Source organism: Cibotium barometz, chromosome 24 (assembly GCF_041138505.1).
Source record: "Cibotium barometz isolate CiBa-2024 chromosome 24, ASM4113850v1, whole genome shotgun sequence".
In the NCBI taxonomy this organism is placed as follows: domain Eukaryota; kingdom Viridiplantae; phylum Streptophyta; class Polypodiopsida; order Cyatheales; family Cibotiaceae; genus Cibotium; species Cibotium barometz.
The window spans coordinates 44,527,306-44,548,610 of NC_141069.1; the positions used below are offsets into that span (position 1 = coordinate 44,527,306).

The window sequence follows — 21,305 nt, forward strand, 5'->3', positions numbered from 1 at the left end:
ACAAGGGGGCAACAAAGTACCAAGAAAACCATCAATAGGTGGTGTGAAAGCTAAAAGATTTTTGTCATACTGCCTCAAAGACTATCGAGATAAAAACAAGCAAAAGATGTTTAATCGATGGAAAGATCTACATAATGCAGTCAAGGACATTGGAAATGAAGGTTCAATCCAAAATCGGAAGGCAGATGTGTGGATTTCACTTGACAAGATCTTTGTATTCATGGAGGAAAAGACATGGAGCAATAGTGAGATAAAATTATTTGAAAACATATTAGAGACTTGGAGGAAGGCATTCATTTGCAGGATGGAGTGATCAACATGTAACTCGTTACATGGTAAGAACTTTAAAAACTGCTGCAATCTCAATAACTCGTTACATGGTAAGAACTTTAAAAATTGCTGCAATCTCAATACTATGAGACCGACTAATACATACATTTGATTTTTTTCTGTTGTCATTGATTGTAGCATATACTCTATAATCATACACCATATTTTGCAAAGACATACGGTTCATTGTCAATATGGTCAGCTCAAGGCATGGAGAAGTCACATTACATGGTAAGAACAGGTTACTTTAAGCACACTAGACTGGTGGAGGCAAGAATCGAGCCAATAGTCTTTTAGAGTTACATCAATGGACTTACAGGAAATTGATTCACAAAGCAAAACAAAAAGACACATTCAAGTCCTCGTCATTGACACGTGTAATACAATTGATTAATAAAGAAAAGCGACAATGCGCTTGGAATCAGTCAACTGCGAGAGAGCGCCATCAGTTGTTGGGGCATCACTCAAAGAGTCAGGGTTGGGAGAAGGTGGTCTAGATGAGGTGGGCTTGATCTTCTTCAGTGGTCTTCCTTCTTCGTCTTCCTTTTCCTCTTCTTCCTCTTCATCTGTCGGGAGATCTATTTTTGGCACACACATAAGCATATGTGTGTGTGAATGTATGTATGTATGTATGTATGTATATGTTTGTGTGTGCGCATGTACACACACACACACACACAGAGAATTCTAGTATCGTTTGGCGTAATATTGAGATCTTAACAATGTTGAAACGTAGTATGCGCGCTAAATGGCTATGGACCATCGCTCTGTATCTTGTGCTCTTGTAGAGTTGCTTTAGAATATTCTTATAGCTCCAAATGGCTATCTTATACACACATACACACACACATAGTGATGTAGGTGTGTCTGTGTGTGTGAGTGTGTGTGTGTGTGTGTGTGAAAGATAACCATGTGTGTGCTAAAATGGCTAAGGGGATAGAGAAGAATACTTTATGCGCTCCATAGGGGTGCATGAGTTGCTTTAGAATACTTTATGCACTCCAAATGGCACTCTTTCACATAAACCATTTTTATGTAATGTAAAAGGTTTTATGTGTGGGTATGTGTGTGTGTGTGTGTGTGTGTGTGTGTGTGAGAGAGAGAGAGAGAGAGAGAGAGAGAGAGAGTATGTAGAGCCTTTTGGCGTGCATAGGAGATCACAAATTCTACATAACCTCCTTATTGCGGCCAAATGGCCATCTAAGTCTTGCCTTGTGTATATGTGCATATATGTATTTGTGAGATGGTGCATGTGTGTGTGTGTGTGTGTGTGTGTGTGTGAGAGAGAGAGAGAGAGAACTTCAGTCTGTGTGTATCTCTCTCACGCCACGTAGAGTGCTTATAAAATCTCGGAACACCACTTCCTAGTGTGCAACAAAGATTGCATTTTTATTTCAAATTCTTACTACTTAGCATTAGAAGAAAGATTATGAGATCATGTAATTCATTAGTCATTATGCAACGATTTACTTTAATGTGTTGTTCTTCTCTCAACTAGTTGGCAAGGGTTTTGCAAGTATAAAGCATGCAAAGGAGAATAATGTTCATATGATATTGCTTAAGTGACATAATCAAAAAACAAACAAGTGGGCGGAGAATAAAATGTCCCCATTGTTGAAAGCTTTCTCTTGGCTCTCATCAACTAGTTCCAACAATTTCCCAAAAGTCAAATGAAGAATATTCATGTGGTTTCTATGGCCCATTGGGTCATAATAAAACTCAATTTTCTCTCACCAAAGCTTTAAAGCAAAGTTATGCTTGGAAATACCACATAGAGGCTCAATAGCCATCAAATCGACGTGTGAGTGATTTGATGGGAAAACTGATAACCAATAAGTGTTTACTAGTACTCAACCTGCGCGTTGCTGCTCTGCTGCTGCTGCGGGTATGTAAAAGACATTAAGAAGTGAAACACGGGAATGGAAATCGGAATACAAAGGGTCAATCAAAATACAAAGGATGAATTGAAGGGATTTTTTCTTCTTATTTTTTAGAAATCTAGGATTTCTTTTTTCTCTCCTCTCCTTGTGCCTTGGTTGTCCATGGTTAATATGTAATAGATATGTGAAATTTTCGTTGGACAAAGCGAACTTCAAAGGTTATTTTTGTGAGAAATTGAGACTAAATAAAATTAAAATGTATTGTAATTTTTTGGAATTGATGAGAAATCTAAATTTTGCAGGTGAAAAAGGAGATTTTTAAAATATTTTATAGAGAATTCTAGTTTTATTAAAGGGAAAGATCGTTTATTAACCATATGAGAGAAGCGCTAAGTTTCTCTCTCTAGACTCTCTGCCTCCCCCCCCCCCCCCCCCCCCCCCCCCCCCCCCCAAAAAAACCAGAATTCTACGTTTTGCCTGTTCATTGGATTTACAAAAATTTGTGGTGGACAGGAGAAGCTACCAAGCCTAGTCAGCGTGGGAGTTGGAGATAAGACCGGACGGCAAGCGTCGTCGATGATTGGAGGGTCAGAAGTGGGGCCCAAGAATCGTGAAAAGGGCAAAAAAACGTCGATGTACTTGACAAGCAGGGCCCACGTGTGGCCACGGTGGTTACAAACGGGCCCCAAGGGCCCACGTCGCCAACTTGGAGCCTGGGCCCTGGAGCAAGCAAAAGCAACTGAACTGATGATTTTTAGCAACGATAAATAGATACTGTTTTGAAGCACTGTAGTACTTTATATGTACACAGTAGTAGCATGATCTGGTATGTATTGTGTATACTGTAGGTGCAACCAATGGTACAGGCTCACACACAGTCCAATGCTGGGGTTCCCCTGGATTGGCTGCAAGATGATGATGATAGTTGAGTACGCCATTCTACGTCAAGATTCCACACACAACCTCTTAAACGCTGTCAGTTTGACGTTCTCCAAATTCAATGTCACCAATTTCGAACTCCACCAGTGGCTACACTGTGCAGTGTGCACTGGTGTCTGCACAGTGTACGGGCCTCGCCTGAGCTTTTAGACTTGGCTTCACTGTAGGCCGCCGTGGGCCGGACACGTCTTATCTTATGGACTTGGTTTGCTGGCGTGTGAAATGCATCTCCCCTTGTCAAAGCTTGCATTGTAAGTCTTCCTAGTGTGGTGTGAAGCTTGCTTCATAAACGTCAAACATTTTAGGTCAATAACTCCTCCGGCACTCGTGTGCATTTTTTTTTTTGGTCAAAACAGCTGAATATATTAAAAAAAGGAAAGGTTACAAGTTCCCATGAGGAAGGTCCATGGGTAGACGCCTTGGACTGTTAGACCTTACAGGTGAAGGGAAGAACTTCATAACTACTTGCAGCTGGAAACAGAGCTGAGCCAGTAAAACAACACTTGAAACAAAGTTTGATGAACCAGAAAAAGAAGCTCGACAATATGAACATCCTGAAAAACTGAGATAGACTGGCTTTTATTCACTGAGGTGTGCATTTTTTTAAAGAAAACATCTAGTTGGTAATTTTTTTGAAAGTACACACCCCAAAAAAAAATCATGCAATACGAGAAGTCCAATAAAGAGTCACAGATCGCATGGGTTTTTTGTAATCCGATTGTTTTTTTAAATAAAAAGTATGTATGACTAAAACTTGACACTATGAGGAGGCGATGGTCATCGCCAAATTCACCCCTCTCGTGTACAGGGTGAGGGAAGCTCTTGTTCCCGAAAAAAAATCCTTTATTTGGTATTTTCTTGGAACCCTCTTGTGTTTTCCAAAAAAAACATGTATTTGTGCAGAAAAATATATTTGAAATATGTTGAAAGTTTTCAAAAAATGTTTTTTAAAATTCGACTAGCAAGTACACACGTGTGTGTGAGAGAGAGAGAGGGAGAGAGAGAGATATAAATATTTTAGTGTGTTTGTGTTTGTGTTTGGGGTTTGATTGTGTGTGTGTGTGTGTGTGTGTGAAAGAGAGAGAGAGAGAGAGAGAGAGAGAGAGAGAGTTATTGCATTATCTTGCCATGTGTGTGCTTGTGTTTGAGGTGTGTGTGTGTGTGTGTGTGTGAGAGAGAGAGAGAGAGAGAGAGAGAGAAATATTTTAGTGTGTTTATGTTTGTGCTTGGGGTTTGATTGTGTGTGTGTGTGTGTGTGTGTGTGTGTGCGACGAGAGAGAGAGAGAGAGAGAGAGAGAGAGAGAGAGAGAGAGATTGCATTATACTACCATGTGTTTTTGTGTTTGGGGTGGGTGGGTGTGTGTGTGTGTGTGTGTGTGTGTGAGAGAGAGAGAGAGAGAGAGAGAGAGAGAGAGAGTAACTGCATTATCTTGCCATGTGTGGTTGTGTTTGAGGTGTGTGTGTGTGTGTGTGTAAGAGAAGTGTGGGGGGGTGTGTGCGCGTGCCTTTTTTTGAAAGGTGAAAGTCTTATGAAGTATTCTCTAATTTGAATAGCAAGTGTGTGTGTGAGAGAGAGAGAGAGAGACAGAGAGAGAGAGAGTGAGTGAGTGAAAGTATTGTGTGTGTGTGTGTGTGTGTGTGTGTGTGTGAGAGAGAGAGAGAGAGAGAGAGAGTATTATGAAGTATTCTCTAATTTGAATAGCAAGTGTGTGTGTGTGTGTGTGTGTGTGAGAGAGAGAGAGAGAGAGAGAGAGAGTGAGTGAGTGAAAGTATTGTGTGTGTGTGTGTGTGAGAGAGAGAGAGAGAGAGAGAGTATTATGAAGTATTCTCTAATTTGAAATATGTTGAAAGTTTTTTAAAAATGTTTTTTTAATTTGACTAACAAGTGTGTTTGCATGTGTTTGTGTTTGAGGTTTGATTGTGTGTGTGTGTGTGTGTGAGAGAGAGAGAGAGAGAGAGAGAGAGAGATAGAGAGAGAGAGTTATTACATTATCTTGCCATGTATGTGTTTGGGGGGTGTGTGTGTGTGCGCGCGCGTCTTTTTTTAAAAGGTGAAAGTATTATGAAGTATTCTCTAATTTGAAATATGTTGAAAGTTTTTAAAAATTATTTTTTGAATTTGACTAGAAAGTGTGTGTGTGTGTGAGAGAGTGAGTGAGAGAGAGAGAGAGAAATATTTTAGTGTGTTTGTGTTTGTGTTTGGGGTGTGTGTGTGTGTGTGTGAGAGAGAGAGAGAGAGAGAGAGGTGGAAAGTGGGAGGATGGAATGCCCTGACGGCACCATCCTACGGACGGGTGGACCCGATTAGTCGGGTAGATTTCCAACAGATTAAGTGAAAGCCCTATGTTAGATAGTTAGGTTCTTGGGCAACTCTATTCTTCTAGCGGCTGTGCCTTGCATAAGATGAGGAAAAAAGCGTTGTCTCTAGAAATCAAGTCTGGTAGTTGCCCAATTTATGATTAATTGCCCTATGGGTGATTTGATGTTTAGAAAATCACGCTCCCCCTGCAGGATAGAGCTAGGCCATACCTATGAATCGTATCCTTGAATCTCTATAGGGTCAAGGTGTCGATGAATAGGAAATTTTTCCCAAGATAAGACTTAGCGGAGTATCTTAAGTGTTTCTCCCATTTTAGAAGGGAGGAACCTTACAATTGGTATCAGAGCCGATCTTAGCTCCTAGGAATTGTCATTTAAGGATTGTTTTGCAATGAATGTTTTACTGAACATAATGCTAATTAGTAAAAACATCCTACTAAAACAAATAAGGTGAATTGATGTTTGAATGACTGTAGGAAGAGAAAGATGCCTACTCCAAGTTTCTAGTTTTCCAATGCATCTTCGAGACTACTAGTCACTCCTCGAATTTCGAGTTCTGCGACACCATGGTGCAGATATTAGAGAAGATATCCCTCCCTCATTTCTCTCGTATTCAAAGAGGATGGGGTAGAGATTTCTGGAGTCGTGGGCCGAGATACTTCTTCATCCATGCAGATCAAATTGGGAACCTCACCACCGACCTTAAGCGGATTCGTTGGATTGAGAAGCTGAAGATGATCCGCTTATTTTGGTTCGTCCTCGGTACCCCCAGGGCCGACACCTCTGTGACTATAGATGGGGTTCGCATACCTCAGGATCGCTGGGTGTATGACAAAGTGATGCAGGTCTTACCTGTTGATAGAGTAGCTGTGTTGGGATCTACCCCAATCCAGAGTTTACCACCCTTACCATCAATTTTTAGAGTCTTAGAAACTACAGCGGAACCCCCATATTTCACCTATGTGGACCGCTCTACCCTTATGTCATAGCCAAACCTAGAAATTTCCCTTGATGTCAAATAAGACTAATTATATTAGTCTCAGATCTTTGTAATAAAACTTGTCCTTGTAAATATTTGGAAATAAAATAATTTCAATGTTTTACTCTCCAAACGTTGTGCAAATATGAATCTTGTAATCTTAAAATTGTTTTTACAATGATGGCCAGGACAACCACCCTCCACTTCCCAATGCTCTTTACACCGATACCCAGGAGAAGAAGCTCCTGCTCAAGCAAATGCAACCTCCCTCCTTTAAAGGAGAAGGTTCAAAGGTTGAGAAGGATGCTGAAGTCTGGATTGAGGCGATGGACGATTATTTCTCTGCTGCCGGTACTGGAGTAGCAAATCAGTCTATGCTCGCACGGTTTCGCCTCATTGGAGATGCTAAACTCTGGTGGAAACAGTGGTGCCGTGACAAGGAAGTCACCGAGCATTCTCAAACATGGGAAGATATCAAGCAGGCAGTGAAGGAAAGATATCTTCCTCCATCCCATGAATCCATAAAGATGAATGAGTTTTTTAGTCTTAGATAGTGTAGCTTAACTCTTGAGGACTACTATTCCAAATTTATTACCCTTCGGAAGTATGCCCCAGCTATGACTACTTCCCAGCAAGTGGCTCGTTTCTGCCAAGGGCTAAATGAACCCCTAGATTCCCACCTTGAAGCAATGAGGCCAAGCACATTACAGGATGCTCTCATACGAGCAAAGCCCCTTGTGAAAGAAATGAAGGCTAACAAACCGAAGAATCAAAAGAGATCTTGCTCTGAGGCAAACCTTAGAGATCAACCTTACAAGAAACCTCAATAGAATTTTCCCTACTACAACAGAGGGCGACAAGGCAACTCTTTTGTCCCCTGCTCGTATGCTGCTTCTTCCAAAGAAGGCCCTCTGTGTTTTGAGTGCAATGAGCTGGGACACTTTAGAGCCAACTATCTCAAGATGGCAATATCATTTCCCCAAGGTAACAGAGGAAATCAAGGCCGTGGAACCCCTACCCACCAAGGTGCAAGAGGCAGTGGCCATGGCAGAGGCCACGGAGGAGCAGTTGCTAGAACTGCCTGTGTTATAAGTGAAGAACCGACCTTGAAAACGGCTGAAGAAGAGCGTGCCACCGTCCATGCAGCAGTAGAACACCAAGGTCCGAATAAATAATTTGGTGTAATCCAAACCCCCGCCACTCATCACGATAAGCCATTTCAACTTTTGATTGATTGTGGCAGTACCCATTCATTCCTTTCTCCTAGGTGTTTGCAAAAATTAAACTTGGGTCAAAAAACAGCTAGAAGAATGATTGTAGAGTTAGCCAGTGGGAAAGAAGTAGTATCTTGCCACTCTATAGGAAACCTTGATTTTGAGCTGGGTAATGAGCAAACTCATGGTCACTTTAGAGTCTTGCCACTAGGAATTTATGATGGAATCCTTGGGATGGATTGGTTTATTGCAAACAAAGCTAGCATTCATTGTAACCAGGGGAGTATCACTTTTGAAAATGAGCATGGCCAAGTAATATCTATTCAGGGGATCACAGGGAAACCTAAATCTAGGGTAGTCAAGGCAAAACATCTTCTCAAGGGGACACGTAAGGGTCAGCAAGTTTTCTTAGTCTAGCACTTGGTGGTGTCTTAGGCCAAGAAGGAAGACCAGTTGCTTATACTTCCCGCAAGCTGAAGCAATATGAAGCAAATTATGCCACCCATGATTTGGAACTCTTAGCCGTTGTTCATTGCTTCAAATTATGGAGACATTATCTCTTGGGAGGCAAATTCTAGCTTGTAACTGACCACAAAAGTCTAAAGTGGATCTTCACCCAGCCTAACCTCAACATGCGGCAAAGGAGATGGATTGAAATTCTACAAGAATATGATTTCGACATCAAATTCCGCCTTGGGAAAGATAATGTGGTAGCAGATGCACTTAGCCACAAATCTTTCTTGAATGCAATTTCAATGCCAAATAATCCCATACTGGTCAAGGTGGAAGAAGTCTCATCTCATGATCCAGATTATCAGAGGATAATAAAGTTAGTAGAAGAAGGGAGACATTCAGAGAAAGAGAAGAATCTAATCAAGGGATATTCCACTCATGAAGGAAGCCTCTACTTCAATCACACGCTATGTATCCCTAAGGATCCTGCTTTAAAGAAACTAATCCTCCATGAAGCTCATGATAGCCCTATTGCAGGCACCCAGGTTATGCAAAAACATTAAATGCTATAAGAAGGAGCTTTCATTGGGCAGGCTTGAAAAATGATGTGCTTCGGTACTTGAAGCAATGTCTCTCATGCCAAAGGATCAAAGCTGAAAGGGTCAAGATGCCTGGAAAACTTCAACCCTTAGATATTCCCCAAATGAAGTGGGAGTGCATTAGTATGGATTTTGTCACAAGTCTCCTCACTGTTCAAGGAGGATATGACTCCATTCTAGTAGTAGTGGACTTACTTACCAAAGTAGCTCACCTTATACCAGCAAAGAAGACGTTCAAAGCTTCTGATGTTGCTCGAATATTCATCAAGGAAGTCCTCAAACTTCATGGTCTCCCAAAAAGGATAGTAAGTGATCGGGATTCTGACTTCACCTCAAAATTCTGGCAGTCTTTATTTCAAGCTCTGGGAACTCAACTTTGCTTTAGCACAGCTTATCATCCAGAGACCGATGGCCAAACTGAGAGAGTCAATCAAGTAATTGAAGACATTCTTAGGGCATACTGTGGATGGGAACCCAGAAGGTAGATTCAATACCTTCCTCTGGTAGAATTTGCCTACAATGCGTCTTATCATCAAAGCATAGGAATGTCACTATTTAAGGCACTCTACGGGCAAGAATGCCTGTCTCCTCTAAATTTCTCTGATCCAACCATAAGAGTTGAGGCATCCAGGAAAATGCTCGAAGAAATGGAGGAACAAACCAAGGCAAAGGATATTAAAGCTGCCCAAGATCGACAAAAGCTTTATGCTGACAACAAGAGGTCTGAAAGGATCTTCAAGGAAGGAGACAGAGTTCTTCTACGAGTGCGACCCAAACGAAGTTCTCTATCACTTGGAAAATATAAGAAGCTCAGTCCTAGGTATTGTGGTCCTTATACAGTTATCAAGTGTCTAGGTAAAAGTGCCTATAAACTCCAACTCCCAGCCCATATCAAAGTCCATAATGTATTTCATGTAAGTTTGTTAAAACCATATGTCCCTAGTCTCGATCATATTCTTGATGATGAACAAGTTGTAATCCCTACTCAAGGAGTCCTTGAATTACAGCCCAGTAGCATCATAGATTCTAGGGAAAGGCAACTCCGAAATAGAACTCTTGTAGAACATCTAGTTCAGTGGAAAGATTACCCTGAAGAGGATGCAACTTGGGAAGATGAAGCTACACTCTTAAAGGATTATCCCCAATTCATGACGAGATAAGGACATCTCGATTTCTTTAAGGGGGGAAGGATGTAACGTACCCATCTTCACTAATAAAGAAATGTCCATGTAATTATGAGTTTTTATGGTATAAAAATCAATGATTTTATTATTTGAGTCATTTCTAATTAAAATCTTCAAATTCTGAGTCCAAATTTGGAATCTGCGTGCGATTTTACCCTAATATAGGATTTTACAGCATCCAAAACGGACACTGGATCAAGCCTATACGCTAATTTCAATCATTTTAGTTAAAAATCGACGACCTTTAAACCTTAATAAATCGACGACTGGGCGTCCTATTGACGAACGGTCTGAACCTCCCTACGACGACGAGAACCTCCCGGACAAAAAAAATTTTCGTCCCCCGGGGCAGTCCGGCACGCAAATCGAGGCGGGCGTCCCAAATTTGGGTATCCCGCTCCAAAAATTTGGTCCGTACACACTTACTAGGGTGCCCGCACAATGGTTGCCCGAGAACCAAAGGACGGCCGCCCACTGTATGGTCCACGCGTACCCCTACGTGGACACCCATGCTGCCCCAGACTAGATAAGGTACATGCGTACCACTCCTTTCTCGGACAACCGACACCGTACCTTTCCCCTAGACCCATGTAAGCCACTAATCCATAGCCTGTGAAGGTACACTGTCCTTTCGCCCTTGCTTTGCGCAACGCCCGTACCCTCACCCCTTAGCTATATAAATCCCCGGGGTGCTCCACAGACGGCACGCATTTCTGTGTAGCGTATATGCCCTGTTGTACCCCCTGTTGTACCGCCGTCCGTACCGCCGTCCATCCCTGCGTAGCGTACTTGCTGCAGTACAGCCGCCCTTGCAGCCACCCCTCTCACACCCCCTCATTTGGCTCTTTTTAGATAAGCCAATTTTCCTCCACCTTCCTCTTCCTTAGAGGCAGTGTCCTTAGCTCTTCTCCCCCCCCCCGTGTGAAGAGACTTCCAGCAGCCCCTCCCAGCCCTCTCCACGTTTTTGCCCTTAAGGACATCTCACAATCCCCCCCATTTGCGTAGACTTTAATAAGGGTTTTTTGCCTCAAGAAAGGGTTCGTGCGCCATATTCTTTTGCTCATACGGTGAGCAAACGAGCTCGGAATTCAGATCTGACTGAAGCGTTTCGATCGCAGCAGCGAGCTCTACAAGGCGACGCCTAAGATGGCCTCATCTCGGAGACGACAAAATATTGCCTCAAGAGGAGCACGTAACAACGAGATGGGGGAAGATGCGCCCAATGCGGCTCCAGTCCTCCCTTTTCAAGCCCCTCAAGGAAACGGTGGCCAGGTTAGCTTGGTTAATTTTTAAAAAGAAGAGATTTTTCTTAAATTAGTATTAATGAATGGTGTCTTTTCCTTTTAAAATGACGACATAAAAATTATATGAAGTTACGAATTATGTGATGTTGTATTCGATAAATTGCGTTGAAATTGTTATCTTCATGAATTGTGAATGCTATATTTAGTAAATTGCATTGAAGTTGTTATCTTTAGAATTCAAGATTTTTTTTGGCTTCAATGCTAACTCCGTTCTGTGCTTGTGTAGCCGGGCGGCGTCGTTAGCAAAGCCCAGGAATGGCCCAAGGTATCCCTCATACCTTTGGGAGAATAAGGATCGCCGATTGAGGCGAGAGATTATGAGGCTGCCTAGTTCTGAGGGCCCAGGCTAGTGTGGTAAATAAGCCCACCCTAGTGTGCAGACATCCCTCTGAGGGGCGGGAGGATCGAGCGATGGAGCCTGAGAGGGCGACAGGCCGGCTTGAGTCCTCGCCGATGAGGTGTATGGTCCCGTAGGATTTTGCCCAGCATGTAGAGGCTGGAAGGCCGAATTCTAAATCATCGGCAAAATAAGAATAAGAGAGCCGGTTTGGCTTGTATGGAATTGGTTCATGTATAAACTTTTTATATAATTACATCTTGTCTTTGGTATGATTGTATTGTGTAAGAAGGCTGTTTTAATGAACCTTGTGAAAAAGGACCTTAATTAAGGAATATGTTTATTTATGTCAAACAGTGTGGTAGGATTAATTAGAAAACAAATTGATGCGTGAGTAGGGTGGAAAGTGGGAGGATGGAATGCCCTGACGGCACCATCCTACGGACGGGTGGACCCGATTAGTGGGGTAGATTTCCAACAGATTAAGTGAAAGCCCTATGTTAGATAGTTAGGTTCCTGGGCAACTCTATTCTAGAAGACTAGGCCAGCGGTGCCTTGCATAAGATGAGGAAAAAAGTATTGTCTCTAGAAATCAAGTCTAGTAGTTGCCCAATTTATGATCAATTACCCTATGGGTGATTTGATGTTTAGAAAATCACGCTCCCCCTGCGGGATAGAGCTAGGTCATACCTATGAATCGTATCCTTGAATCTCTACAGGGCCAAGGTGTCGATGAATAGGAAATTTTTCCCAAGATAAGACTTAGCAGACTATCTTAAGTGTTTCTCCCATTTTAGAAGGGAGGAACCTTACAATTGCAAACAATGATGTATGGATATAATCGGTATGCATGTGGACTTCGTACAATGAGAGAAATGTTGTAGTCAAGTCCACATGCAGATTTGAGAATGGTCATCACTGAAGCGCCATCAACTTCAAGGCAATACTCCGTTCCTACAGGAAGTGAGGTAGCAGCTATCATGTTGGGTCAAGGAGATGATTTACATGTGGGGCATAGAGATATTCAAATAGTGTTGCATACAGGTGCTATAAAAAAAAAACCTAACCTGCACTGTTCATATATGCCTCTATTATATATTCTTCTATTTCCTCGAGGAGAGGATGGTTGGCATGTTGGAATTCCACTCAATGGTAGGAATAGACAAGGTTCAAATGAGGAGACAAAGACTGTAAGTCAACGGCAATATTATGCATATAGACCACAGATAAGGGAAGATACAAATGTCTGCCTTTTGCGCGATGGTCGACTATTGCAATAGTACATTGTTGATGCATATAGTAGCATGGAAGAATCTAGATTAGCATGGATACGCAATAATCAGACAGCATTGTGTGCTGAAGAATACCAAGGTCTTGCAGATATGGTTAATTCAAGCGATGGGGTTAATAGAATCTTTGGGGGCATTGCTGGGGATGTAGGGTTGTTCTACCATCTTCTTATACTGGGGGGGCCTAGATATATGTATCAGTTGTACCAGGATTCAATGGCAATTGTTAGGAAGATGGATGAACCTAACCTGTTTATTACCTTCACTTGTAATCCTAAGTGGGATGAAATAACCAATGCTTTACTTCTGGGCCAGGTTGCCCAAGATCGCGACCTGACTTAATAGCACGGGTCTTTATGAGAAGCATAAGGACATGATGCACTTATTGGTGAAAAAAGAAATATTTGGAAGGGTGTTGGTATTTGTTTCTGTTATTGAATTTCAAAAAAGAGGCTTGCCACGTGCACATGATATATTATTGATATTGGAAAGTGGAAGTAAAGCGGTTGAGATTGCTCACTATGATATGTTGGTATGTGCTGAACTTCCCGACGATAAGGTGATGTTTCTTGAGTAGCACACAACATAATTAGTCATTGTAATGTCCATGGACCATGTGGGGAACTAAATATGCGCTCTCCTTGCATGGTTAACGGCGGGAGGTGCAAACATCGGTACCCTCAGAATTTTTTCGAGACTACTAGCATTGATGGCAATGGATATCCAACTTACATGCGAAGAGATGATGGTAGTTTCATACAGGTACAAGATCATAGGGTGGATAGTCGATGCGTTGTTCCATATAACCCTTTTCTATCTATGAGATACAAAGCCCATATTAACATAGAAGTATGCTCTACCATTATAGTCGTAAAGTATTTGTATAAGTATGCATACAAAGGACATGATAGAAACTATAGAGTTGCAAGACACACACGGGGTTATTGAGGTTAGTAAATATTTGGATGCATGGTACGTATGCGTCAGAGGGCATGCTAGAGCATATACGAATATGATTTGCATGATGAAAAGCCTGATATACAAAGGTTGCATGTCCATCTCCCGATGCACAATAATGTGCTATACAATGATCAGGATGATTTGCATGATGTGATTAGTTCTGACAGAAACCAAAGAACATCTTTGACCGAATGGTTCAAAGCTAATCAATTATATATGGATGCAAGTAGCTTGCTATATGTTGATTTCCTTTGTAAGTGGGTGTGAAATTTAGCTCTTCAATCATGGACTAAAAGGAAAAGGGAAAAAATGGTCGGACGTATATATAATGTTAGTCCGAGTGCAGGTGAGCAATATTACTTACGCATGTTACTTACAGTGTGCAAAGGTTGTAAATCTTTTGAGGACTTACGAATAGTGAATGGGCATTTGTATCCCTATTTTAAGGCTGCATGTGAAGCCATAGGAATGTTAGAGAGCGACGAGTGGTGCCATATATGTGTCTCCTCCAAGAAGCTGCATTTCAAAAAATAGGATTCTAGCGGCATCAAGTATTTGTCATTATAATGGTTTTTTTGTGAGCATATATACCCTGGAAACCTTTGGAATAAATTTTCCACCAAGCTTTTAGATGATTTTTTCCATTCCTTGCAGTAGCAGAGAGGGTGTGTAGATGTTGGTGTTTGTCATTCTATAGAAAAGTATCAAGCTATGTTTGCAAATGCAAGACCTCTTACAATAGTATGAAAAGCGGTTGCATGATTTTGAAGGGTTTCCTGTTCCTAATAGATCAAGTGTTGCCAATGTCAATAGTGGTTTGCTGATGGAAGAGATGATGTTTGATTCTGTTCAACATGCTGATTTGTCTGTTTCCATGGAAAGGAGTCTAAATAGTTATCAATCAAGAGCATTTAATACCATCCTTGAGGCTGTTTCTTTGAACCAAGGTGGTGTTTTTTCCCTTGATGGACCAGGTGGATAAATCAAGTTACATTGGCATGTGCATCATATGGAATACACTACAAGACAATGCTGCCATACACGCAATAAATTACGAGCGCGTGTATGGTCGCGCATGTATTTGAATAGTACCGAGCACGTGTATTTTGGCATTTAAATTCGTGTGTATATTTGCATCTACTAGCGCGTGTATAAGCGCATGTATATACACGTAATTATACACGCATTAATACACGCATCAATACACGCTTTATTAAGAAAAACTAAATTCCTTTACAAAATTAAAAACTATTTTCTTTAAACCATCTCATAGTATATATCATTACACAATCCCACTACATGCATTTACAACAATGAAATATATTCAAAAATAAATCATGAGATGATAATTAAAAGACAACACATACAATAGAAATGTCATCAATTTAGAACGTTACAGTGACGGATTGGTTAGGGTTCGATCTCATCTTCAATAAGATCCATCCTTGCCAAACGATCAACATCAATATCCATTTGATCAATTTGTAAGGATATGATTAAATTTATTCCACTATCGATATTCTGTCCATTGATAATGGTATCGATGTCCTGATCATCCTCGTCAATATCACCATCATCCTCAATGGTAGGGTCATTCTCATGATCATGAGAAATGGCACGCTCATCCTCATTATCATGATCATCTCTTATTTCTTGATCATCGATCACAACATCTTCATTGGCATGTTCGACATCATCTTCATTGCGGCTTGTTACATCCTCCATATGCTCCATATCAGTGAATGTATTATACATCACTTTGGAACGTGGTGCAATAGGGATGATGTACCACCATTTAATATCATGCACCATTGGTAGATAGATAACCTACTCAAATACACATACTGCAGTAATTAATTAGCATATCAAAAGTCAAGGGGTATGCGAGCTTAGATATATATGTACATGAAACACATTAGTAAAAAAATGCATACCTGCTTACATTGTTGTGGCAATACGAGCCTATCTTTCTTTGTTTGCCAAAACTTTGTAGAGTCAATAGTTACATAGCCACTTGCGTTGCGTTTTATCGTTGCATTAGGCCCTTTTTCCACCACGTTCATTTGCCATTTGACATCCAAAACATACACAAAGAAGCGACGAAAGTCAAGCCTAAATATGTCTTGGATTGTGCCACAATAATCATCCATTTTTCCATTAGCTCCCTCAAAGCTACTAATGACACCGCAATCTTGTGTATTCCTCTTTTCATCAATTCTTTGTGTTCGAAAATGCTTGCCTTCACACCATGTAGCATTGAACATAGTGCACTGGACCAAAATCGAAGCAATATTTGTGTAAGCAATGTGAATAAATATTAAAAGCAAATCACTTACAACTAATGTAAAACATTAGTTCTATGTACCTTTAACATGCATCCTCGTGCATACTCCCATTCTTCCGCTGTGATATGCAGCCCCTCGTCGCTCTCTGCTCTCTCCATTTCCTCCTCATGCAACCAATCAACATGGATATCATTCGGAAGTGTTGCTAGATGCTTAGGGTACGCCTTACGAGAGCCATGTTGCCTCCGAAAGAGAGCTCTTTCTGCTTGCCTTTTTGTCTTTGCATCCTCATATCTTATAACCCATCTGCTCATCACATCACTATTAAGGATGCAAGTGAAATTGAGATCATCAATCAATGTTCTGTCAATTACTTTACTTTGTCCTTTTCCTTGAGGCACAATAGAGGTCATCCTCAAGTCCTCTTCATTGCTCCATAGTCGTGGCAAAGAGCTGTCCACCTGACCAAGAAATTCTGAAATATATACAAGAGACTCTTGTATCAACCAACCCTCGACCATGCTTCCTTCAGGCCTTGCACTTTGCCTCACAAAGTCTTTTAAGGTCTTCATGAAGCGCTCTAGGAAGAACATCCAACGTGCATGCACAGTGCCACATAAAGCGATTTCATCCACTAAATGCACAATGAGATGTAGTTGACTTGTGAGAATGGTTCGCGGAAAAGTCTCCTCTACCAAACAAACCACCTCCACTGCCATAACACACGCATCATCCAACGTGGCTGGATCAATTGCTTTGGAACTAACATATCTGAAAAATAAATAAATAGTACGTTATACCTCATGCACGTTCATTTTGCAAGGTATAATGAAGGGTGATCTGACATGGGTTTTACATACCTCACAAGCTCGCCCATCTTATAAATACATTTTTTCAAACTCTTATTTGCACAATGGTCGATGCTAGTCTTGTGCTAATCATGGGACTTCAACCCATATAGTTGCTCAACACCTCTTTTCTTAGTGGTTGTAAAGGCTCCCTTCAATGATCTCATGCATCCAGTGGGAGTACGCAAAGTGGTGATGGCCTGCTTTACCTGCTTCTCCTCTTTCTTTGATATAATCCATGGTGCAGGCGGAAGACGAACGTGCCCACCCTCCTCTCGTGGCCAAACTTGACGCATACGTCTTGCGACCCGCAAGTTCTCACGTACGCTAACATTGTCTCGTTTACCAATAACATGTTCCAAAATACCAGATCCCACATTCTTAAAGATGTGCATGGGATCAAGAAGATGGCTGATCTTAAGATGGGTCCAATATGGTAGCCGAAAAAAATGGAGTACCTACACAAGGGATTGCTCTATGTGACCTTTAATCCAATTAGAGACTACACAAAACAAGATTGAAAAACATTACTATACCTGTTCATGCCATTTGGAGGAAGAATATTTGTAGACTCCCAAATACGCTTCCAATCTTTTGCACGAAGTGTTTGTGGAGGAATGTTACTCTTACTAGCAACATATTTAGGATGATCTGAGGGGACAAATCATTGATGATTATCGAATATGATCTTACACAAACCGTCAGCATACTCATGTACTAATGAAGGGCCACAAACAGGACATGCATGTTTACCCGATGTTTTCAAACCTATTAAAATATAAATAAAAGTTAGAATAATAAAGTCAATATTTATAATTAATATAGCCAATAGTATTAGAGTAGGGAGGTAATTAGAATTCTTACCAGAACAATCGCTGTATCCTGGAAAGTCATGCATTGCCCACATCAACACTGCTTTTAAGTCGAAGTGTCGAGAGGAGGGAGGCCTACTAATGTCCACCACCGCAACACCTCTCCATAGTTCCTCCAACTCATCAATCAACGGTTCGAGATAAACATCCATATGCTTGACTTTATGTTTCCCTGGAATTAGAAGGGATAACATAAGATGTCCCTTCTTGATCGCCATTGATGGTGGAAGGTTGTAATTCACCAACACAACTAGCCACACGCTGTATGCGGTGCTTTTGAAACCAAATGGATTCACTCCATCCATACCTAGGCCAAGTCTCAAGTTTCTGGGCTTTGTTTTAAAGCTGGGCCACTCATCTTCAATATGCTTCCAAGCAGGAGTGTCTGCGGGAATTCTCCACATGCCATCATCCGATCGATGTGAGGAATGCCATGACATGAGCTCTGCTATGGATTTGCACTTGAACATGTGTTTGATGCGAGGAATTATAGGAAAGTGTCGCAAGACTTTACGAGGTACATCAAAACTCTTCACATCTGTTCTATACCTTTCTTCACCACAAGTGGGACAATGTCGAGCCTCCTTATGCGTCCCACGAAAGAGAATGCAATCATTGACGCATGCATGTATGTGATCATAATCCAATCCTCCAAGAGGTGTCACATAGCGCCTCGCTATGTCTCTTGAAGTGGGTAGTCTATTTTCCTTTGGAAGCATGTTCGATAATAGTCTGCATCCAATATCATCAATTAGTCCTAAATCTTAAACCTTAAACCACTAATTCAAATTTACAAGTTAGAATGCTTACTTCAATAATGCGTCAAGACTTGCATTGCTCCATCCATAAACTATTTGTATATTGAGTAGTTCAAGTGAAGCACGTAAAATAGAGAATGTGCACCCTTCAAAAACGGATGTTGATGAAGCCTTGTAAAGATGCTCTTGTTCCATATCATCGTCGTCCATACCTTTGGGATCATCCTTAAAAAGATTCCACACCATATCATTAAACACTTCCTCTTCCACAACTTCGTGGGGTGCAGGGCTATTGTCATCCCTTTCCCACTCATCTCGGACAATAGATCCCGAAGCTCCAGCATCATCTCGTCGACGCTTTGCGTGCTCTCGCCGCGCGTAGGGCACCATGTTAGGGTGTGGTACTGCATCTTGCTTCAATTAGAGTTTATATATTACAACTCCATTAATTTAATTTGGATACCATGAGTCATTTGAATACTATCAATTTACATCTACTCACCTCTAAACCTGTTTGATTCCATTCTCCATACATGGAGATGTGATTCAAGGTAATTCGACGTGCTCGTACAATGCATCCTTGACATCGATTACACATACACTTGATCCTTTGTCCCAACCACACATCGCGATTACGATGACGCATTGTCTCATCTTCACCAGAACTGCTTGAGGAGGTTGATGACATCCTATGTACAAACCAAAAAACACAAAATCATAATCTGTTATTAATGAAAGTATAAAATGTGTATTAACGCGGCTACATCCTAAAAATCGCGTGTATTAACGCGACTATATCCTAAAAATCGCGTGTATTAATGCGACTACTTCCTGAAAATGGCGTGTATCAATGCGGCTACATCCTACAAATCGCGTGTATAAACACGGCTAGATCCTAAAAATCACATGTATAAACGCGGCTGATTTATCATAAACGTGAAGATACACGCGTTTCTACACGCGACGACCTGTTTAAACTAAAAATAACCCGTCTTTCCCAAATAAACATTTTCAAAAAATAGATCTGCTCTCCTTCGTTTTTGCCTCTTCCAACAGAGCACTAAACCTAAGTGCAAGGAGCACACAAGGAGCACACACGGGTGAAGGAAACTGACCAAAAAGAAGACTCACTTTTTCAGAGGTGAGTCAGTTTGTCCTTTGCCTTGTCTCTTTCCTCAGATTTGTTTATGCTATTGTCTCTTTCCTTTATGGGTTTGTCTCCATCCTTCTCCTTCTCTGGTTGCCATCTGGTGAACGATTCTGACAGGGGCGACAGTGGGCCTTTTATAAGGACACATTGTCAGAGGTCGGTCGCTTTCAAATTTTTTTTTCGCAGGTCACGTGTAGAAACACGTGTATATCTGCATGTATCCTATCTGCACAGACTGTTCACGCGCATATACACGCGTTTTTGGATGGGTGTATACACGCGTGTATATCTGCATGTATCCTGTCTGCACAGACTGTTCACGCGCATATACACGCATTTCTGGATGAGTGTATACACGCGTTTCTGCTTATAGCCAGAATTGCTGTCGTGTTGTTGCCTCACCTACCTCCTTCTCCTTGGCTGCTACAGCACCCAGCACATGGCACATTTCCTTCTCTTTGCTTCTTTTTGTTCAATGTTCAATCTGCTGTGAGCTTGCTTGCTCTTGTTGCCATTCATTTTCCTCTTCACAACTCCAAGTTGAGGTTTCCAAGTGTGGCCATAAATATGGCTATTGTGAGCTCCTTGAGCTCTAAATTGCATGTCTTTTACCACAGCATGCTTCATGAATGCATCCTTCTTGATACACAAGATGGATGTTGTGGTGATAGTGATGTAGTTTTTGATGATTCGCACATAGGATAACTCTATAGTTTTGAGTGTTGTTGAAGATGTGAATTCTCTAGATAGTGATGTCAGTTTGATGGTGGAAAATCATATGTGCGCCTAGCTTGCATTTGTGCTTTGATGCAATCATGTATATACTTTTATTTTTGTAGATTCTTTATGGATATTCCAGGTTCTTCATCCAATCCATTTGTGTACAGCAATTGGCTGATGGAGATGCTAAATCATTTTGGGCGCCATCCTGGTCCAGTTGAGCTTACAGAGTACATGTATACCCATCCCCCTCCTTCCATGCCTGGTGTCTATACCCCTACTGCGAGTATCCAGGGCACTCCACTGCCGTCTATGCCTATGAGTCCGATGAGATGGCATGCAGCTTCTCCTTTTCCACGCCCACCGAGGAGACATACCTCGTCCCAGACACACTCACGCACACCCTCCCAAGCACCGTCATGTCAGGGCTCACAGCCATCATCACGTACTCCCTCAGAGCCACCGTCACGTAGACAATCCCCTAATCGTGACTCCACCCGCAGTAGTAGGAAGAGTGGGAGTGGAGGATGCGATGGGTGCTTTGGTGGGGGAGGTAGTAGGGCACGCGGTGAGAGAGGAGATAGAGGGAGAAGAGTTAGAGGAGACAGTTCGAAAGAGGAGGAGATGAGAGAGGTGGAGGGAGTGATCTGCTATGATGTGACGGATAGGGGCGGGATAGTGATGGATGCGAGGGGGAAAGAGGTAATGGAGTACATGCATGGGGTAGTATCAAACTTGTATAGAAATTATTTTATTAAATTTAAAGATCAAAATAGCCAATTAGTTGGGGAGGTGATAGAGGCTGTACCTCGTCGGTACCCCAATCCCCCACATACTACATTCTCGGATGTATGGGGAAGGACACGAATAAGGGAGATCTTAAGT

General features: G+C 41.6%; 1 pseudogene; it reads left to right on the forward strand.

Annotated features, from left to right (window-relative positions):
• The window catches only part of LOC147625353 (uncharacterized), a 56,748-nt pseudogene that overhangs the window by 1,391 nt on the left and 34,052 nt on the right, over positions 1–21,305 (forward strand).